The sequence below is a fragment of the Megalops cyprinoides genome, chromosome 18, assembly GCF_013368585.1.
Source record: "Megalops cyprinoides isolate fMegCyp1 chromosome 18, fMegCyp1.pri, whole genome shotgun sequence".
Classification (NCBI taxonomy): domain Eukaryota; kingdom Metazoa; phylum Chordata; class Actinopteri; order Elopiformes; family Megalopidae; genus Megalops; species Megalops cyprinoides.
In genome coordinates this window covers 15,732,260-15,755,716 of record NC_050600.1, presented here as the reverse complement: position 1 = coordinate 15,755,716, position 23,457 = coordinate 15,732,260, and the positions used below count along the sequence as shown (strand labels likewise).

Genomic DNA, 23,457 nt, shown 5'->3' with positions numbered 1-23,457 from the left:
TGGGTAATGTTTTTGCCATTTTGTATGTAAATGCTTGTTGAATTCTGTTTGATCCCAAGGACTGTTTCTTACAAATCTGTACATCAACTCCACAGCTTTGGCATATGAGTGGGTACCTGCAGAGAGGAAAATTCTTGTTGCCAGTTTGCACTGCCATTTAAACTGAGCTCCCCAGCATGCCTGCCTGCTGTCCCACAGCAGTCCCTGCTTCAGGCAGCAGACTGAACATGGCGCCTCAGCAGCGAGATGCCATGGTGCTTAGCTGTTTGACCAGACCACAGCAGCCAGCACAGCGGCCAGATGCATCGTGTGTGCGGTGATGAACCACGCTCACCAGCGCAGTCATTTCCCAACACATTTACCAACTTGAGGAAGTCCTCCACCGATCATGTGTGGCTGAAGGGAGCTGCAGGTGGGGGAGGGGGTGGTTTGGGCGGCAGCACTGGTTGTTTGCCATTGATCTCTTCCTACCAGCTGTGCATCTGGCAACTCTCGGTGAGCTAGCAGTCAGTTTAGACAAAGCCCTTCTTCAGTGGGGTGGGTCATCATTATTACCATGGGAAAGATCCCTAACGTGGGACTTATTCACTGCCAGCTAGTTTAATAAACCCCTGCAGCGTAAAGGGAGCGAAGACAAGACCATTTTGTGTGGATGTATTGACTTGCCTTAAGGAGCGTTAAAAGACCTGTTAAAGAACCTTCATGCTGAAGTTCATCATGTCTTTAAACCTTAGACCCCGGATAAGTCAAAGTGGTGATTATTTACTTATTTTTTGGTCTCCTTAAACATACATTTAAATGTTTATATCTAAATTATAATGCATTTAATTTGGATATTAGAAGTTTTGCTTCCTTACAAACTATTGTTTCCCTGTTATGTATGACAGAAGTCATTCATTTCCAGAATGTTTCAGTTTGAATGGAACAAATAGTTTCGAAAGAAAGGGAAACATGCTCTTCAATGTATTATTTAATATTTTACTTTAAATAATAAGTATTATTTTAAGCTAATTCACAATGTGGGAGAATTGAATCCTACCACAAGAAATATGGAGTTCAAACACAAATAGTAACAGAGAAAGCTATTCAAAAAAGGTATAGGGTGGATATCTGGTAATTTGCATAGTTCATGCATTCATTTCAAGGAATTATAATGAATATTACATGTTAACAGCTGACTCTAGGACTTTTATGCCTGGAAGGTTTTAAGAAACAAAGATATACCACAAATGATCTGCTTAGTAACTGCACATGTACAAAAGATTTACAAGTGATACTAACTGTAAGTTTGGACTAAGTCTGCTACACACTGTAGGGGTAGTTAACCCTCAGTTTTTGTTATTTAATAAAATCACACTGCTTAATTTGAAAAAAAAGAAGTCGTTTGAAAAATTGGTCTTGCATTTGCATTGCACACCTTCAAAAGCCATATGAAGGGCAAATCAACTCTAACATTCTTGAAAATGTTAGTGGGGTGGTTGCTCTGTCTAGTCAATGTGCTAAAACAGTGAGACTTGATACTTTGAAACCCAATACACTGAAAATTGCCATAGTAAATGGAGCCAAAATGAATGCTTAGAAGACAGGAGTGCAGGGACTGTTGTGTCAGGAGCAGCGGATGAAACTGTGAGATGTGTGGGTCACAGATGTGAGACACAGACGGGGAAAGAGACAGAATAATCATTCGGTTGATTGAGGGGTATTTGCAATCTTTAGAGGGTTCCGTGTGAATATTGTTCCCCTCACAGAGGTACTTGCAGTACATGATGTCATTACTCCCTGGCTTTAGCATGTGGCTCTTTGTCAGGCCAACCAACCATGTGCCGTGTGATTATTCAGCCATTGGCTCCCTGGATGGGCACAAAATGACAATAATGAAATAATGAAAACAATTACCATAATGCCTAATGGCTGATTGTTCTCTGCCCCTTGCAACCAGTGGAAAAGTCATCAGGGAAAATGGACACACATGCTCTCGCTCAGCAGGAACATTTATGCTCTTGCTTTTAGAGCTATTTGAAGTCCCGAGAAGAGTTTTCATCTGCAGGCTTAGCATACAGTCACACTCCATCGTTCATTTGTGGAAAAAAAAAACACATTAGCCCTGCTTGGGTGACTCTTTTCTCCCTTTTTCACTCGTTTTTATGATGCCCGGCAGAAACAATTAATGTTTCTTAAATGTTAATGAAATTGCATTATGCTGCCCAAATAGTTTTGCCGATGCTGTCACTAATTTGTGCAATTGTTTAATACAGATAGCATTTGACATCCTTTCCTAAGGGGAGGCGTAATCAGAATTATACATTAAGTATTCATTTTTGAAACAGTTTAGCTTCCACCTTCATTGATTGTGTGCTGAGGCTGTACTGAGTCAATCTGGTCAGGGAGGAAGAACTGGGCATTGCTGAACTGACAGGAGGATTAAAGAGGAGGATGATAAGGGTAATGAATTTACTGCATCCATATTTACAAATCACTAATTCTAAATAAAAAAGATTGGCTTATTGTACACAATCTACACTCAAGTCCATAAATCTTGGCCTATTTAATGAGCAAGCCAGAATGATCATAATTTAAAATAGAAACACACATACAGTCAATACACAAGTCGATACTTTGTGAAGATTTTAAATCAAGTTCGTACTTTATAGAAATTTGAAAGTTAAAACTATATCTAAAGACATGGCCTGTGGCTTACAGTAAAAAAAAAATATTAGTAATGTAATACTAATATGCTGCTGTTGAAACGTTGTGTAATTCTAAGAGACTGATCATGAATTAAATTTCAAATACAATTGATCTCCCAACAGACCAGCATAAGGACACATCATTGTGACACTGATTGAATATTTCACACTATTTCATTTTGTTGCTGTGACAGATGTAATGAATGCGTATTTGCATATTTGCATAATACTGTACTTGCAGTTGTCAAGTTTAATTGTATGTTAGTATATTACAATGTGTAACAGAAAGATTTGAAGATATGATTAAGACAAAATACAAAAGATAAAACACATTTTCAGTGGAAAATACATCAGTCTTTCAACTGAGAAGTTTGTCTGAGGCTCACTGGCTCACTGTGGTCATTAATGATCCCTTGGCAGTTATTGCAAAGAGCAGGAAGTTTCCTGGTGTCTTGGCTGAATTTACAGTTGGGGTATTTGTAATTCTGAGAATTCTCCCCTTTCCAGTTGGCTAAAATAACAGTTTTCAATTGCCTTATGTCAACCAGGTGTGCACTTTGACATTGAGGCGAATCAGTCAACCTAAAAGTAAAGCACTTTGAGATCCTTGAATGGTGCCGTATAAATGCAGTCTGTAATTATATTTAAAGAAATAGCCAAGAGCGTTTTACCCAAGACCCCACACAGCCACCATTATTAAAATTTGTACTTGGAATGTTTACCACCACTTAATGAATTACTCTTGATTTTATTTGTACATGCTAACAGTACATGACAGTTTATGGTTTCCAATAAACACCAGCTAATTAATTTCCCAAAATGCCCTAGATGTGAACCCCTAGTTGGTTATCAGCTTCTTTCTGTTACTTTACAGGGGCAGGTTACAGTGTGTGTCTTCAGAAAAAGTCCTTTCCAGTTTGTCAATGTCACGACAGAGCAGTTTGAGCATTGTCAGGCTGGGCCTATCACGCACAGGGAAGAGTCACTTTTTCTCTTTCCACCACCACTGCAGGTGGAAAGGATCATTTTAACCTGTGTTAAATCAGCTAGCTGATTGTAACTGGGAGGTTAGGTTGGAAGTCTAGACCTAGGTGAGCATAGGAGTTGACTCCTAATAATTTACATTATTTACAATGGGTCATACTTTATGTGCAATATGACTTCAGCATATCTATAGTAGGGATGAAATAAGCAGGAATAAATCCCTCAGTAACGACAGTGCCCAGTACGCGACTGTAAGCTGCCACTGCCATGTCAGACTTTCTGGCTTCAGAGACAAAATGAAAAGCCATTAATATGCAGTATCATTCTACAGACGAGTAATGTAGCTACACTTAATATTTTATACTCCCTTTTCTTGACAGCCCAGTGACTGCTGTGGTAGCATAAGATCATAGAAGTCTGTCCATTAAAAGCCAACATAATAGTTCAGATAAACAAGCTCACAAGATTGATGTGTTTATAGTGGACAATGCACTGGGCAAATAATTCAGCCTGGCTCTGGAAGGCAAGGTGTCACCTGGTCCTTTTCCATTGTTAATTGTGCAAATTGCTCATCACACGTCTTTTGTGAATGATGTTTCTGGAGAAGAAGCAAAGTCAAATACACATGGGATTAAATCAACTCTCACCTTCTCGAAAATGTGACTGGGTTGGTTTCTTTTTCGATCTAATGCATTGACGGTGTGACATCCCTTACTTTGAAACCCAGTACATTGAAGGTGGCCATTGAGGCTGAGGCTGGCATAGCAGGAGTAGTGAGGCCATAATGAACTATCAGAAGGCAGGAGTGCAGGAGCTATTGTATCAGGAGCGGTGGATGAAATTGTGAGCTGTGCAGGTCACAAAATGAAAGACACAGAGACGTGGAAAGAGGCAGTATAATAATTTAGTCGGTGGGGACGTTTTTCCATTCTTTGGCAGGTTCCAGCTGCATGTTTCTCCCATCACAGAGGTACTTGAGGTATATAATATCACTACTCCCTGGCTTTAACATGTGGCTCTTTGTCAGGCTAACTAGCCGAGTGCAGTGTGATCATTCGGCTATTGGAGGAAATGTCAACTTGGAAAATGGACACACATGCTCTCAACCAGCAGTACCATTTATACTCTTGCTTTCAGAGCTATCTGACGTCCTGAGAAGAGTTTTTATCTGCAGGCTTAGCACACAGTCACACTCCATCATTCATTTGTGGATAAAACATATTAGACCTGCTTGGGTGACTCTTTTCTCCCTTTCTTACTTGTGGTTACGATGCTGGGCAGAAACAATTAATGATTAAACAATTAATTAAACAATTAATTAGTCTTTTCCAGTTTGTCAGTGTCATTACAGAGCGGTTTGAGAATTGTCAAGTGGAGCCTGCTGCAAATAAGGAAGAGTTACTGTTTTCCTTTTCATTGCCACTGCAGGTGGGAAGGACATCTTTTCATGTGTTACCAAACAGAGTGAAGCTTAATTGCAACAAACTGTAATCACGGAAATGGTAGAACAGTGAGGGGGATGGGTCCGGCTGCTGATGTGTGACTGTATCCTATGCGTGCACTTTTATAATTGGGGAAGATAAAATGTGAATAAATGGTTGGACATCAACTCACTTTGTATGCTATGACTACTGTGTCAATTCTGATATCAATATTACAGTTGTAGCTTATTTTTCAATAATCATTATTCAAGATATGCACAACTGAGTGGTTAATACCCACAGGAACAATTTAAACACCTGCAATTCAATTGTAGATATCTTTAACTCAGTTAGAAATATCTATAGCTCAGAGGGAGATATTGTCAATGTCAGTAAGACCATGAACAGAACTGAATGACTCTAGAGTGGCTCACTGAATTTCACATGTGTGAAGTCCATAACTGAGGCATGGAGGCAGAGGTGGAATTGTTGGGAGGGGATGAATGTTCCTTTTCATTGCTTACAGGGTTTGGCTTTGTGATTACCTCCTGTAAAGGGTGTCCTTGTTTTTTTTTTCTTTCTTTTTAATGGCCACATGAATGCACATGAACAGTAGATCTTTGAAAAGCTACTTGGAACAGCCAGCTGACTGGATGTAGGGGGTTAGTTAGTTGAATCTATGGATCATAGTATATGTGCAATATGACTTAAGCATGTCTGTAGTGAAGAAATAAGCAGAAATAAGCAGGAATAAACCCCTCAGTGATGAAAGTACCCAGTGCTAGGCTGTAAGCTGCCACTGACATGTCGGATTTTCTGGCTTTAGAGGCAAAATGAGAAGTCCATTAACGTGCAGTGTCATTCTACAGACAAATAATGTAGCTACACTAAAATTTTATTTTCCCTTTCCTTGACAGCCCAGTGACTACCATGGTGGCAGGAGATTATAGAAGTTTGTCCATAAAAGGCTGACGTAATAGTTCAGATAAACAAGCTTGGAGGCTTGATGTGTTTACAGTGGGCTATGCACCCAACAAATAATTCAGGCTGGCTCTGGAATGGGAGGTGTCACCTAATCCTTTTCCATTCCATTGTGCAAATTACTCATTACTCACTTCCTTTGTGAACAATATTTCTGGAGAAAAAAGCAAAGTCAAATACACATGGGATTAACAAGTTATCCTTGTTACAACTGTGAATTAATTATTAGGTTGTGGAAAGTATCATTCTTATTTTTTCCTTGTCATTGATTTTCTTGTAGAAGTGAGAAATTAAAGAGAAAAACTTCACTCAGAGAGAGAAAAATTAGAATTATTAATCTGTGTTCCCTAATAAAATCTGCCCGTTATTACTTTTTTTATTGTAATATTTTAATTGTCGTTATGTCTAGAACTGTTACCATTTTCACTTAAAATTCCTCCTGTGCAAATTTATAATGTGATTATTTATGTGATTGTCTACCATTTTAGTGTTGTGTTCCTTATGTATATCAATGTGATTATTAAATATACGATTGTGAATTCAGGTAGATGGTTCTAGATTGTATCACTAGCCTTAAGTCCACATTGCAAGGGGCAATAGCTATCTTAAGAAAGACTATCCGTACGTCTGACTGTTTCTTTGCACATTAATATTTGATTACTGGAATGGTGGTGTGCTGTCTTTGTTGGCACTCTCTAGTTGATCTGGATAGTTTGAAAAGGATGGCACTTGCTCAGATCTCATTCCCCTTGGTCTTCTTACATTCTGTTGTGGACGAACAAGCTCTGACAGTCTTATGAGGCAGGGCCTGAAGCAATGAGAGGATACTGAGCTTTCTGGAAGGAGTCACTCCATTTTTTTTTTTTTTTATCTCCCACCCCAGACGACAAGAGTTCTCCATTTTATCTGTTCCCTTATTATAATTTGTTTAGTCTGTTGATTTTAAAGTCATTTGATGACTTGAAATTTTTGAATGAACAACTACAAATGAAAAAAAAATAAGAAAAACAAAAAAAACAAATGAGAGTACATGCACCATTACATTATCAGTCTCCAAAAGTGATGAATGCCTGTGGCTGGTGAATTTTTAAAGAGCAGCTCCATCTGTTTGACCTCCTCTTAACATTTCTGCTGTAGCTTTTTATCTTTTTATCCTCTTGTTGTTTCTTCTATTTGCTGTCACTAACAAGAAAAGGCCAAGTGCTATAGTATACAGTTAACATGATCTGTCTGAAAGTTGGCAAAATGCCAATTTGAGTTTTGTGAGGAATGTAATGTCCTAAAAATATACATATAAACTATCAATTTGTGAAAGACACAACCTGCAGTCAGAAAGTCAATTCGAATCCCTAGTTAGCTGTTTTGCTACATATATTATAATGCTGATTAGATATCAGTATTTGTTCATTTTGTAACACAAAATGATGTCTGCATGAAAGTTTAAATTCACTTTCTTGATGTTTAAGGAATAGTATGCCTGTGCTCATGGCGAGTTCTGGCAAAATGAGTTCTGGGCTAAGGAAAATGCTTTGAATTCCCTAATCAAATGCCAACCATACCCATAACTTCTCCATTTAAAGTCCATAGGGTACTTAGATCTTTTTCTTTTTTTGGAAAAAGGACATATCCATCCTCTATCCTGTTTTATCTTTTTTTAACATTTAGATGGTCCGGACATGATGTGGACATGATGGACATGATACGGGATAAAATAGATGTTTGTTTTCCAGTTGACATTAAACAGTGAATGCAGCCAATGTTCACTGTACCTTGAAAGATTAAATCTATATCCATCGACTCACACAAACGTTTTATTCTAAAAAGGCAATAAAATATTGGATGTTCTTCATCCTTGTTCCACATTGGCTCGTGCAGCATGCTGTGTGTTAATAACCCACAGAGAAAACAAAAGTCCAAATGTAAAGCATACTGAGCAGAAAAACAGCAAATTCCAGCACTTGACTCTGTAGTTGATCTCGGGCTGCATTTGGTCTTCTGATTCTTGATACTATATGAAAGGTCTACAATGTGCTGGCTCTTGGCCATTAAGTTGTCACAAAAAATAGACACTGCTTAGTAATTGGAGAGCTGAAACTGGCAATAACCTGGAGTTCTGTCAGAGCTAATCATATAAATGCTACTCTATTTAGATTTGGGCAATATGTCCTGAAATAATACGATTTCAGTTTTTTTTTTTTTTTTTCTCTGTGGCTTTATTCTTGATAGAAAAGATATGCTGCTTTCTCACTTTTCCTTGCTCATGTCAAATTTCATATACATGCTAAATCCTTTAGAATGTTTTTTCTCCTGTTTTTGTTACCCAGTATATCTCATATTAATCCCCCCAAAAGGTTTTTTTTTGTGAAAGCAAGCAGAAAAAGCTGGAAAGATGGGAAATTAAAATGAGATTGCCACAGAGTTCTGACAAGGCTTCCCAGCGCTCTGCATTGCTAACAGGCTTGGCATTGCATGTGGGTTCACTTCAGAGTGTATGTATTCGCCACTGGGTAAGTCAGTGATTAGCTGAGGATACCAATATTCTAGCAGACAGGCTAATAGGCATTTTTAGTGAGATGTGTTCTTCAGATTTACTGTAAATCAATGTAACATTTACTTTTTAGAGCCAGTCAAAACTCTTACTGGGTGACGTGCCTGAATGGGTGAGGAACCTGATGATCTCCAAGGAGATACAAAAAGCTGGTACTGTGGCGGATGCAAACTTCTGAAAAATATGTGGATATTTTTCTATTATATATCCAAATACAAGATACTGTAGGTTCAAAAAGTGGACTCCCCAAATATATACCAGTAAACAAAGTCTGGTTATTATACAGGTCAATTATAGAAATGCAGGACTTCTCTGCATTTGCTATATTATAAGTAGAAACAAAATCTGATACATATGATACATATCCTCCTCGAATCCTAGAATTTCTGAGGAATTAAAAACATCTGGAATTGTGAACAATGCAGTGTGTTTCCAGCAAATATTCTGGCATTTCCCATCTATCTCATATTCATGTTTTAGATATGTTCAGAAACTTATTCTGCTGCAGATCCACCTAAAATGAGCCCATTCCACAGATATATAGAATTCTACAATTCACATAGGTCCATAATTGCCATTTTTGAGAAATCGAATCGGAACACATTAGAAATTTCACATCATGGTTAAAAGTTTAGTTAACACTAATGTAAGGGTACATTGCTGTTAACAATCTGAAAGAGGCTGTCTCTCAGTACAAGCCAGTCCTACACCATTCACCACACTGTATCTTCCTGTCCTCTCAACTGGCAATTAATATCTTTTGAAATGTACTCAAAAAACGAAACGGAAAGAACGATATCAGGAGTAAGGTGTGCTACAGGGACTCACTTTCTGTGTGTGTGTATGTGTGTGTGTGTGTGTGGGTGGGTGTGTCTGTGTGTGTCAGTGTGTGACAGAGAATAACAGGATGTTACCAGTTCAAAAAAAACAGCTTTCCAGCTGCTTTGCCGCTTACTATAGAGGGAAAAGCCCAAAAGGCAAAGCATATGCTGTCCATTCAGGTTAAATAATGAAAAGTAGTGGTGATAGAGCACCATGCATTCACCTGCTGTGTATAGACTTTAAAAATGGACTTCTGTGGATAAATTTATTCCTAAATAAGCATTAGCTTTTAAACATCAGATTTTGTTGATCAAGTTGATATGTATAAACTAGTTGTAAAGACATTCAAATTTGTCCTGTTGGGCTAAAGATAAACCCTCTACCATTAAGCTGTTGTAATTGTGTTTTAAAGTTCTTATGATAAAATTGGAATATATTAGTATTATGGCTACACTACACTGAGAATTATTGCAATAGCCTCTCCTTTGATGAAGTTACTAATTGGCTTGTTACACCATTTAAAGCTGTTGTTTTCATTTCTTTCAGCAAAAGTCTGCATTGCCGCCTTGAAAAACACTAGTTGAAGGAACATTAAAAGTAAATGTTGTCTGCACCAAAATCAAGAGGGTTCATTATAGCTGTGTGGTGTCAGCAAACTTGTCAGTGTTATTTCCTCTGAATTATTTTCTCCGCTGGGTTGAAATCCATCACCCGCAATGATTCAAAGAATTATATTAGGTGGAGCTTTGTTTTCAAATTCAATAAAGAATGTAAGACTTCATTTCTGTTTTCGTATTCAAACACAAGAGAATATGAATAAATAACCATTCTCCTTGGGTCCCTTGAATAAGGTGTGTCACAAACCATGATATGAATAATGTATCTTTCTGATGTCATAATGATTTCCTTGGAGGTGTTTTTATGACTACAATATGAATGTATACACTCTGACCTATTCCAAAGCACTCTAGTCCATCCTATTATGTTATACAATATATTTCTACACTTTTTACACAGCTTTATTACACAGGTTTGTCAGTGTGAATTCGATTTTACATGGTTTACAAATTTTGTACCGTTTCACCAGCTGTACAAAATTAAGTTTGTGAGCTTGATTGTGGTCCAGGATCAGTACTTGAATCAAATTGCACCACACTTTTGATTTATGCCTAATAAAGTGGTTGCCATTCATTGACATCACAGCATGGAAGAAGCAGTATCATTAACTTTATTTTTATGTCTAATATTGCATTAGTAGGGAGACTATAAAGACAAATCACCGGGGTAAGCTTTAGTTAAATAAACCCATTTCACAAGTTCATTATAATAGATCTGTAGTTGCCAGCCCTGCATTCCTTCTGTGACATATTTTTGCTATGATAGAAATGCAGAGCTAGCTTACTAGCTGCCAGAGTGGCACAGTGGTAAGGAGAACCTTTGTGATTCGCTCTGAACAAGAGCGTCTGCTGAATGACAATAGTGTAATGTGATGCAGTGCCAGGTTAGTTGCATAATTCAGTAATGCTGTTATAACTAGGGAGGTGGATAACGTGATTGACAGAAATGAAGTATAACCATAACAATAGGGTGAATGACCAAGCTTTGTCATGTTTGAATAGAGAATGCAAACTGTGCTTTAAACTATACGTTAATGTCAGTGCTAAATGTTCCTAAACGAAAGAATGGAGGACCTGTCCCGGAGCATTTGTTCTTCTGTTTTGGAATTGCAAGCTGGGATGAAACAGTTTAGTACTAGTTGTGAATTTGTCTGTCATTGATGAGCCAAAACATTATGACTACTCACAGATGAACCAAATAACGTTGATCATCTCCAAACAAGGGCACATGTCAAAGTCTGGGTAGATTAGATGGTAAGTGAACAATCAGTTCTCGTAGTCAATGTGTTGGATGCAGTAGAAATGGGCAGGAGTAAAGACCTGAGTGACTTTGACAGGGGCCAAATTGTTATGGCCAGATGACTGGGTCAGAGCATCTCTGAAACGGCAAGGCTTATGGGGTGCTCCCGGTCAGCAGTGGTGAGTACCTACCGACAGTGGTCCGAGGAGACCGGTCTGGCAGTGGTATTTCCTGATGGCAGTGACCTCTTTCAACAGGATAATGCGCCCTGCCTCTATCTAATTGAAATGATAATTAGTCCAAAGGACATATACATTTCTCTCTTCAACATAATCATATGACAGACACATGTGACTATAGTAGATCAGTGGGATGCAGTTGGGCTTAAGTCCATATTTTTATGGACTATGATTATAAGTGTATTTATCTTTCAAATGGCCTCTCATATCACTCTAATTTTCTTTCCATGTGATATGGAAAGCACCCACTCTTACAGAGTATGAACAAGACTGATGTGAAATCACAACTGTCTCTAAGCATCTTTAATTATTGTATTATTATTAGTTAAATGTATGCCTTCACACTGCAGGACCTGAAGAAAAACACTCTTTCAGACTTTCATTTTCTTCCAGTTTTCAATTTCCAAAGGGGACACATGCAGCCAACAATGGTTTTCATTGTTTTCTTATCCGTCTCTTTTTTTTCTAATAGTGAGTTCATCGTTATAATCATTTCATCATTTCTCCAGAGGAAAGAGTGTGATATCTGTGGCACAGGTATATAAGCACATAATATGGATTCCATAATACCATTGCATAACCGTCCATAATTAACTTTACACTATCCATATAAATTACCCATGAATCTGATAATTTGCCACTCAATGGATTATTTTTTGCTTTGGCAGGTCATCTCAATCCATTAAAACCATGACCTTACTGAGTGGGAAAATTTCATTTATTTCTTTATTTAACTCTGACTGTTGGTGTGAGACTATTGGGACCATAATCAGCATCATCAGAATGTATAAAGATAGGAAGTACAAAGAGTTAGAACTGGGAGACTGGAGCTGAACTTTTGTCCTTGTGCTTTCATAGAAATATAAAATATTTTATCGAAATATTGTATTAAATAAAATGCTCAGTGATGACGAACTGAAATAAAGAACAATTTACCGGTCAACTGAAACTGTAATTTTCCCCTCACATTTGAAGTGTTGCATAGGGAGCTACACATGTACTGTATGAAGTATACAGTACATGTGTGTATACAGTAATATATGTGATTGACTGATTCATTTTGTATGTAATTAAGCTTATGGGTGAGATTTTTGAGCCCTATGAGACAGGGAATGAGAAGGCATGGGAACCTTCTGCCTCTGCTTTATTTTCTCTTTATTTGCAATAATCAATTTATTCTAGTTGCTTTTTCACATTCATTACTTCACTATTTCATCTGTTGGTGCTTGGCCAGTGTCAAACCCCTGAAGGCATTTCCATTTGTTGCCTGCTATAACAACAGTCTTTGATTCCTGAATGTTAATGTATTATCCAGAGCTGACATATGACACAGTGCTGTTCATGTCTAGGTGTAGTCTCCATGCTATGTTAAAGAAAAGATGTTTGTTTTTCTTATGATACATACATGGATAAATATAATGATACATACATACCTGGATAAACAAACTAATTTTAGTATGAATTTGCTTATCAAGTCCATGAGAAAGTTAACAATGAACCATAAACACATACACATATTACGCTTTATAGTCTTTTTCCCATCAATTGAGGCATCTGTTGCAGGTTTTGGAAAAAGTTTTTATTAGACACTGTTACACTTTTTGAGAATATTTATGATTAGCTATGAAATCCTGCATGTGGTGTAATTTCTCTGTGCAATTTCTGGGATATGTAATTGTTTCTCGGTGCGACGAGTGAGTGTTGCTCGTTCCATTACTAAGACAGAGGCAGTCATAACTAGAGGCATTCTTATGTTTCATGATTGTTGTACTTCTCTCTGAAGGATATGTAACCTCCACTGCCCTTCTTGTTCTGAAAGTCATACTCCCAACTAAACTCCCTAAAAACTCCCCCTATCAATCAGCAGATAAACACAGACTTGTTCGGAATGCGAATCCCAAGGTGCCGTTTTAGCGCATGCACACCCCCCCTCCCGCTGCACCTCCAGGGGAGGAGGTTAGCCTTAGCCATTACTTGTTCTGAAATGCCATCTTGCTTTCATTTGATCTGTCTTTGTTCGTTGCTTCTTTTTATCTTTTTATCTTTTACCATCCCTCAGATTTGTACATTAGTTGTTGAGATTTAATGGCGGGTCCCTTTTATCTCTCTTTGTGAGGATGAGCAGGGTCTGCCATCAAGAACAAGCAAGTGTTGAAGGCACTGAAATACTGTACTGAGTTTGAAAACTGCCACAGAAATGTACTGCTGCATTGAAAGCTCACCATACTGTGCTGGTTCTTCACAGTGATTATGGGGAAACCAATTAAGCATAACAGCCATGCTTAAGGAATTTTGATGTGTGGTTCATGGGCATTTAAAAACAAGAAGAGTAAAGCTTTGTTTCAGGTTGCTATCTATAAGAACAGTCAGTATATCCCATGGTAGTACATTGTGTATTAGGACACTTAAGCTCACACCTATGCATTTGACTTTATGTACATACTTAACTAGTAACAATTTAAGGATAAAAACATTAATTAATTAATATCACCCTCTTTAAAGAGATTGTTAACAGCAACAAGTAATAGGCGGTTTGTATGTGTTGCATATTTATGGCTAATTGGTGAACAATTAATTGTGTATTATGTGTAGACAGTAAAAGTGGTTTACAATTATTATGTCAAGGGATTGTTCAGTAATAATTTGGTGCCCCACAGGTTGTTCCCTAAAATAAGGTACAGACTCATTAACACTTCCTGAGACCTAAGCACAAGCTACTCAGTTAGTATAAGGGCATTTATATCCACATTATTGGCAATTTGTTGGAGGCTGTTTGCACTGTTTGTTATCAATATTGGGCTGTCCAGATATGTTGCAGAATGTCAAACCAGATATATTTGTCTATTAGTTTTCTAGTTGAACATGCCTAATAAAATAATAAAACTTCATACTGAAAACCCCTTGCAAAGAGGTTAAACATGTTTTTTTTTCCTCTACATGAAAAGCTGTATATGTAACATGTGCACAATTGAGATAAGCTGAAAAAAAATAATAAATAACCGGTGACAACCATTACTCAAGTGCAAAGAAGTTGTTGACTGATAATTAGCTGCTTAATAAGCACTGCGCTGTCTTATATGGGGCCACTTAAATAGTGTTGCCAAGTAATAAATATTAGTTAATTTTCTGTGCTTTCATGATGATCCATATTCATTCATCACAGCCGTTGACACACCATGACAGTGCAGTATACACCGCCTCTCTGCTTCTATTTGATATTAAAATTATACCACCCTCCCTTGAGATATGCTCTCAATAGAACTTGTTCTGTTAAAATTAACTTACAATGTGGAGTGCACCAACCAGCCTTGGCAAAGGAGATGCACACACTCATGGGAATGCTACAGATTTCAGTCAGAGGCGTTTTCATCACCAGCCAGCACAGCCTCCCGGATTCATTAAGGCACACTTGGTTAGCACCTTTTGGTGAATGCATTCATGTCAAAATGTGCATCGAGATGCTAGTCTGCCCATTAGCCATGCACTGTGGACTGTGTGCTATGTGTTATTGGTGTTTATACTGTAACACACTGTGGGCACAATTCATAATTTTAACATGGCTGGCAAATAACAGTGCAGTTTTCTAATCCTGATGTGTGCAGTGGATAGGTTTTTCAAGTATTATGCCAACACACTGATGTGATTGACAGTGGATTTTTATGTTTTATTGTCCCTGGTTTTACTTTTTAACATCATGAAGCTTGACCATAAACAAATCAGTTGCACTTATGGTGTAGTTATATCCCCGTTAACAATTTACTTGGAGGTAAGATGTATTTTTGTATGTGTTTCTATCTTGTAGTTTTGAGAAGATTGTCGATTTTAAGTTTTAATTCACAAGAGAGCTAACTAAACATTTGCAGATATAACAGATACAGTCAGTTACCCATCATATTGTTTAAGACTTGTGTGTTTAGTACCACTTCCCTCGTATACTTTCACTCACATGAGCAGGACAGCAGAACCAGAATGTAATAAGCCATGATGCTGTCTGAAGAGGTGCGTTTTCTGTCTGTGGCTGGATAGCCAAACTGTCAGTGCACTCTATTTAATCCATACTTGCTCACTAATGTATGCTGTAACTATAGTTCTAAGGTCAAATACATCTTAATACAAAGCAAAAGAGCCCTCATCACTTCTACTAAAATGCAGGTGCTTGGCAAGTGGAAAATGGCAAGCATGACACTGTGTGCATGAATCAATTGTGAGAGGTAATTGTAATGTGTGCTAAGACCGTGAAAATTGGGCCCTGTAAGTATAATTACTGTCTGTCATACCTGCATGATACACTGTGCTTATTGCATTGTGCATAGTACGCTTACAGATTCATAATATGTACTTATACAAGCCTTTGGTTTAAAAATAATCACCCGTTTGACATTGACAGTGATAAAAAATGTTCTCTATGCGATCAGCATGCATTTGAATCAGAAATTTAATGAAAAGAATAAACTTTCTGATAAAAGTATCAACTTCATCCTGTGGCAAAAGTACCAACTTCATCCTGCTTTTGGCTTTCGCTACCTCAGAGACAACAGCAGGATTGTTTACTTCTGATGAGAGCTGGTGATGGCGTTAGAGAAGCAGCATAGGGGGCACTCTGGTATGCTCTGTGCAGATACTTGTAGGAGCATGGCACAGATGAAATCACTTCTTTTAATGTTTGTGTCCTATGTGATCTACAGTGCAGACAGATAACATCATTGAAATAGCAAAATAACAAAATTGACAATTGAAACCAGATCTCCACTCCTACCTTCTGTCCAAAAAAAAAAGAATGCAATAGTGCTTTGTGACGAGACACCCCATAAGTTGTAGGTAAATGGAAAAAAAAAAAGAAAAGCTTAAGCAGGGATAAACTCCAGTCGTGACTTCCGTGTTGGATGGTTAAAAACTTTATGGGAGGCCAGTTGTCCTTCCAGATGAATTTGGAAATACCAGAGTGTAATTTGTTCCAGTAACAGGTTGGACGGGGAAGAAGTAGTAATGAGCTGGAGAAATTTACACAAGGTGCTACATTTATTTTGACAATCGAAATGCGAGCCTGGAGGTAGTTGGGCAGGTTTGACTGTCTATCCAAGTTGAAAATAAAAGTGAGAGTGTTATCAAATTTTGGTGGTAGAATGGAGGGAAGTAAAAATTTTGATACCAATGTGTCCCAACTGATATAGATGGAGGCAAGGGAGGTTTTGTCATCACCTGACAAAAGTTAATTAATTAATTTTAAATTAATTAAAAAATTATGGATAAAATGCATCATCAGCGTAATACACATTATGATGATGTGTGCTAACAGTCTAGATTGTGGTAATATCAGGTAATTGCCATATTGCGAGGGCAACGAAGGCTATCCCGTCTGGTCTGAACCGACAGAAGGTCTACTGTGGCACAAGTCACAGAAAATTTTAATGATGGTTACGGGAGGAATGTGTCACAACACACAGTGCATCGCACCCTGCTGCGTTCCACTTTGTTTGTTCCACTGGTGTTGGCGCCTCATTATGTCGTCAAATGACTGGGTGTCCACAGCGGCATGTACACCTCAGCTTGTGCTGAAACTGTATATGTTAACTGCTGAGCTACTGAGGAGCTTAGGAAATAACATTTAATAAATATACAACAGGATTACTAAAAAAAATATTTTGACCCTTTTTTCACTTTTTATTAAAAGAAAGCAGTTGCACATCAAGTTTAATTCCAGTGATGTTCAGCAACAACAAAAAACATGCACAGTACTTCATGCTGATTTAGAAATGTGGGAATTATCACCAGAAAGCTTCTACGGTCTTTCTAGGTCAAAGTCTGCTGACTTTCATAAGTGTAGTAAATATGTGATACTTATAACTAACTAACTTATATTCATAGAACTCAAATCTCTATGTAATAAGTTGTAGCAAAGGGCGAGAGCAGTTACCCCACCTGGCCTCAAACCCGGGTCTAAGGGGTACCAAATCAGCAGCTTGACCGCAACGCCACATTACCTTTTGACAATTTGGTGGCAGTGGTTGGATGGCTTGCCGCGAGGCCATCGGAGGTGTGCCCAGTGTGTGAGCCATATGAGGGACTCCCAGGTGAGATGGGTGAAGAGGGACCCCGGTGTGAGGGACCCCAGAGATGGGTGAAGCACCAGTGAGTGGGGCACCCTGGGATGGAAGAAGTACGGTGGGGGGAATGCGCAAGGTACGCCTCTGTGCATGAAGCGCATGGGCACGCTTTCTGAAGAGGAGGGCAGTGTGACAGAGTGCTGTCACTACGGCCATCACTACATAAGTATTCTCACAGCAGAATGTAGATTCAACAAAATGAGTGTTCACAGGATATAATTGAGTTCACTGAGAACAAGCTCACCAGTGACACAGATATAGCTCTTTCTTGAAGCTTGAAAGGCAGCTTTCGTGAGAATGGAGTGTAGTTCAACATAGTAGTGAGAGAAGAGTGAGATTCTCAGGAATGCAACTGAGATAGACTGTTGTGTCCCTACTGCTGTCTTGTCAGGTCTTTCTTGTTCATGTGACAACAGTTTTGTGTGTTCTATGGAAACATACGTGTTTTGGAGTGCTCTACTAAACTAAGCAGAATAACATTTTTTCCCTAAAATGGCCTTTTACTCCATATCTTCAGTGTCTCCAAATTTGAAGCACTGAACCACCTCCACAAGCTACTTTTTCATCCTGAAGTAGGACACGTCATTAAATTGTGTGTCCAGGGTTGTCAGATGTGCTAAATTGCTGAAACACAAGTGTAGAAATCAAGTTTAAAGGGAAAAAAAAACAATCTGTTGAGTTTGAAGGCAATCAGCATGAAGGGAGAGCTGTTGAACTCAAAGCTGACCTAATGTGCCCGAAATGACTCAGCTGGAGCTGTGGAAAAAGTAGGCGGGAGATCATGGTGCTGTATCGCATAATGTCCGTAATTCCTTATGGCACGTCTTTCTCAGTCTGTATGGCTGACATTTTAGAGCCTTGCTGCAATAACACACACTTCCCACACTTCAGTACACAATTTCTAATCCTGGGGGAAGGGGGAGGGGGATTTTCACAGAACAAATTGAGTGAGAACCTGTGCCTTTTACACTTTCTTATGCTCAACTGAATGGTGTATGCCACTTAGTCTTAGTTTTAGACGTAGAGGGTTTATCATATAAAGCAAAAGAAAGCTGGAAACTAAGCAATTTCACTGGCTATCCATATATTTATATTTCAGCTATGTGCTATGTAGTATTTCTGTCCATGAATTCATTCTCTTTTCCAAATGAAATATAGAACATAAAATGTGCTTTATTAAGCCACTGAAAATTCGGTCTTCAACTACAACCTAGATTTCAAACTGGGAGTGAATAAGTTAGGTACTGGAGGTAAGTTAGTCCATTTATTCTGGACTCTGTAACCATTCTGTTGAGACCTTCAGTGTGAGAATAGCTGTATTTATGTTAAAGGACTTCAACCGCCCAGATGCACTAGCAATTCAGTGGAAATTGAAGGTGTCATTACGCAATTGTGAGGGGTCCTTATGCAGTCATGGTTGGTGTGTGTGTGCCCTCACTGTCTCTCTCTGACAAAGACCCTGAGAGTCAAATCAAACCCTTTCTCAGAAGCTAAGCTTTAGCAGTATTGTGTTTAATGTGTCTGTTTTTATGTGTTGAGTACCATAGATAATCTCATAGGATAAATGCTCATGGTCATTCCTTTTGGAGCAAGGCAAGTTGAAAAAATGATCTTGTAAGCATCCTGTGTTCAGTAAGAATTTGTCTGCCTCAGGCTTGGCAGTATTTATAAATCTTTTGCACAGCCAAACGAATGTAATCAGTTCACTAGCAGAGGACACTCACTGGCACAACACTCCATCTCTTGTCAACCATTTAGGCAAGGATATAGACAGGGGATGTACAGGATTCTCACCTCAAACTCACAAATCAACTGCTCTACTTCTCTATGTCTTTACCACTCCAGGACTGTTTATATTCAAAAGCTTCTACAAAGACTCTGTGTACTATACACTGCCTCTCCAGGTAAAGATGTTGTAAGATAGTTGAGGCCCTCATCTCAGTCATGTACATTACTTGTAAATCTGTGTGGAAATAGTTATAATTATTGAACTGAACATCATGAATGTATTTTTAATACTGTGTTATGCAATTATTAATGCTTCATAAGCCTTTATGTCTTTGTTATGAAATGTTGCTGATATCCACAGTTAGTATGATTAGGACTTAGACATGAAATACATCATTTGATTTTTATCATGGTAATAGTTGATCATGTCATTGTGCTCCTTTCTCTCTGATTGATACATGGGATTTACTGTTATGTTCAGTCTTTTGTGCAGTGTGGACATACAAGCATGACTACGGTTCATGGTGGATTTGTAAAGTGTGCAAATGTGACACCTAGAGAGTTGTTAATATGTGTACTAAATTGAGAATCTTTTGATGATACTAATGGGAATTTTTTTCACTCCCTGCTGGCAAAATGAAGAAGAAGAAGAATTGAATGATCAAAATCCGAATGATGTTAATATTGACGAATCTTTGTTTCTATTCCATGTCTGTTGCTGCTTGCTGTTTGGTCAACAATCCACTGAATTCTTGGCACAGGTAAGTGCACTTTATCAATTCAGTGTCCTCTTCCCCCCACATGCAAAACATCCCAACACCTACAGTGCACTCCATAATTATCCATACATCTGATTAAACAGGAACAAAATGATATGGAAGTGTACAAACTGGATCATTTTATCTGCAGAATTATTTTTAAAATACTACTACTAGTACCACTACTATCATTTCATAATACCTTTCATCCTAATGTCAACCTAATGTCATTTTTTCAACAAAATGCAACAACAGAATGCACCAACATTCTGAATTTTGGAAATACAATGGAAGCCTCTGAAACTATATGAAGACATCCAAAGGCTTTCTGTACATAAGTAAATGTACATGAGTAAAATACAGAATAAATGAATCGGTTACTTGCATTTTTCAAGTTAAGGTCAGTCAGGGAACTCTCCAAAAATACAAAAAAATAGTCATAGACCCCTACAAGTTGTAAGCTTGCAATACACAATATGCAAAAAGCTTATAACCTTCCACTATAGTGCTCGTTAATTTAAAGCTAGTAGTACAGTGGCATCCCTGACAGGAAGAGCACAGAAGTAAATCTTGCATTCATGGGCTGTGAAACAAGTCATTCAGGAGGCAGCCATGAATCCATTCGCAAAACTGGCATCTTCAAGATATAAAGTGTTAAACAAGTGTTAAAAAGTTGAAGTAAAATACATGTTTGCACCACAAGCAATTTTCAAGGAAGAAGCCTCTGAATGCAAATAACAAAAAGAGGCTCCATGAATTTGGAAAACAACATCTGAATGACAGTTGGAAGTATGTTTTTTCATCAGGTGAAACAAAAATTAAGGTTTTTGGATACATTCGTAAGTGTTATGTTTGGAGCAATAGGGAGAAACTTGCGAGCTTGTGTTGCATCTATGGGTTCTGGAGCTTCTGGTTCGATGGAATCGTGCACTTTAACACATACCAAGACATTTGGGCCAAAAATGTGGTTCCCTCCGCCAAGAAGCTCAAGGTTGGCTGAAACTGGACATTCCAGCATGACAATAATCCAAAGCATTCATCCAAACCTACAAAGAAACGGTTAGCTGAGCACAAAGTCAATGTTTGCAAAGGCCAGTTTCAATTTCCAGACCTCAATCCAACATAACATCTGCAGTTTGAACTGAAGGAAGCAGTTCACAGACAAGAACTAGAAGATCAGAAGAACTTGGAGCAATTCTGTCCAGGGGGATGGGTCGGAACCCCCCCCCCCCCCCCCGACATGCCAGAACCCCATAAAACTATCCAAGAAATGTCTAGCAATTGTAATCCATGCCAGAGGAGGATTTTACAAAATACAAACTGCAAGAATGTGAATAAATGTGTCCATCTCATTTTCAGAAGTAAACAATTTGTTATACAGTATGCCTTTTATCAGTGCAATGATAATAAAATTAATTGTTTGATATAAAGTATGTATGATCTATGATATGACATAATGTAGACTTATAACTTTTAAAAACATTTCTAAGAAGAAAGAATCCAACATGTACATTACTTTTTTAATTGTATGAGGTTTTTTGTAATTATATGGGGTTGCTATTTCATCAGGGAGATGAATAAATATGGAAACCACTATTTCACTGGCCACAGACAGTTCCCTGGTCAGCGATTGATTGTACCACACTTACTAATCACAAAAAAGGATTATGGGGTGCTAAACCCTGTAGCGTTTAAAACAAAGAGCTTCTGTGAAAAGCCCTGGCACTCATACTCAATCTCTACCACCCCCACACACACACAGAGCAAATCTTAACCCCTATATCCTATGCAATAACTGTATTAACACTGCAATAACACTATTATCCCATAATAGTGTAACAAATACAAAGGCACCTGGAAAAAAATGTCAAATGTCAAATTGATTTCCATTTGAAAAGGAAGAAAGACAAATGTGAATATAGTTTTCAGCGTATTCTGATATTTGAGGAAAAGGAAATGATCAACACATTCTATGCATATGGCAGTATTCGCTGGCAGTAACTCCTAGGAAACTATTTTCTGTTGCTATTGTCACTGTGATACACTACAGAGAAACATCATTCCCAGTTCCTTTATGGCGAAGGTCCTCCATTGTTGCATCTGCCTTAGCAGTTTGTAGTCCTGATTCCACAGGCTGCTGCGTCTCTTGTGCCATGGTGTACAGATATGCCTGGCCCCCCGGGGGCCAGCCATCCAGCCCTTTGGTTAGCAGCCTTTCTGTAATTTCCACCCAACCCACCCAACACTTGCTCTGCTTATAGGTTTAATAAGCTGGCTTCAATAATTCAAACAAAGATTACAGTACTCGCAGGGGGATAAAGCTGTCGCTTCCCATTATCGAAGACGGAGACAGGTCTCATGGGGACACTCATTGTTAAACACACGTCTTGACAACTACTTCTTGTCAAAAACACTCTGAGTTGGTGTAAAATGCTTTAATCCCCTACAAGTGCAGGTGTGATGCGGATCTGGGAGATAATGTCTGCTGTGGTTGCTAATATTGCCATGTCTGTAAAATGATGCCATCATTTTTGGTGATTGCTTGCATTTCCCTAGTGGCACTAAACCAGGAATGTGGACAGGTGAATAAGATATACCATGGCTGTATGGCATGCACACATGATTCTGTTGCAATGAGAGGCTGAAAAAAGTATGCTGGGTATTGTTTTTGATCTTCATCCTCTCTTGAGTAAAACATGCTTCAGGGCATATTTATATGGCAAATGATTTGTAATGTATCAAAATGCAGAGAACGGGATTCATCTTGTTGGATATGTTTGCATCTCTACAGATGTTGATTATCAGTCCATATTCAATTTATGTTTTTTTTTCCTTCTATTTCACTGAAATCATCAATATTCTCTGTAAGTGGTGTCTGCACACAGTTCATACCGATGTGTTGGAACTCAAGGCCTTGCTGATCTATGGCTGATTCTTTGTCATACTGAAATATTAACAGTCTACTCTGCCCTGATGTTTTCTGTGCTGCATGGAAAATATTCCAGTATTAACAGTGGTTTAATAAGGTCATGTTCCAGTCCTGGTGTGGAGGTGAGCAGGGGCTCTTAGTCCTTGCATTACTCAGCCAAGATGGCAAATTGTGCTGCCAGAATGTCTAATATCTTCTTACCAGCAATCTTTTGTTGAATAACTCATATAAGTACTGACGTTCATTCATTTATTCTTGTGTATTTTTCACTCAGCATGAACCAACAGTTTTTTTCCTAAACTGAAAAACTAACACAACTAACTGAACTAACACAAGTTTGCACAGGTCTTAGTATCCAACTAATATGTGAGGATGATGTCCACTAGATAATTTAACAGT

The 23,457-nt window shown here is 38.3% G+C and overlaps 1 protein-coding gene across 1 annotated transcript in view; it reads left to right on the top strand.

Moving 5' to 3' along the window:
* LOC118793246 (catenin alpha-2) overlaps positions 1–23,457 on the top strand; it is a 305,116-nt gene that overhangs the window by 186,314 nt on the left and 95,345 nt on the right. The window lies entirely within an intron of this gene.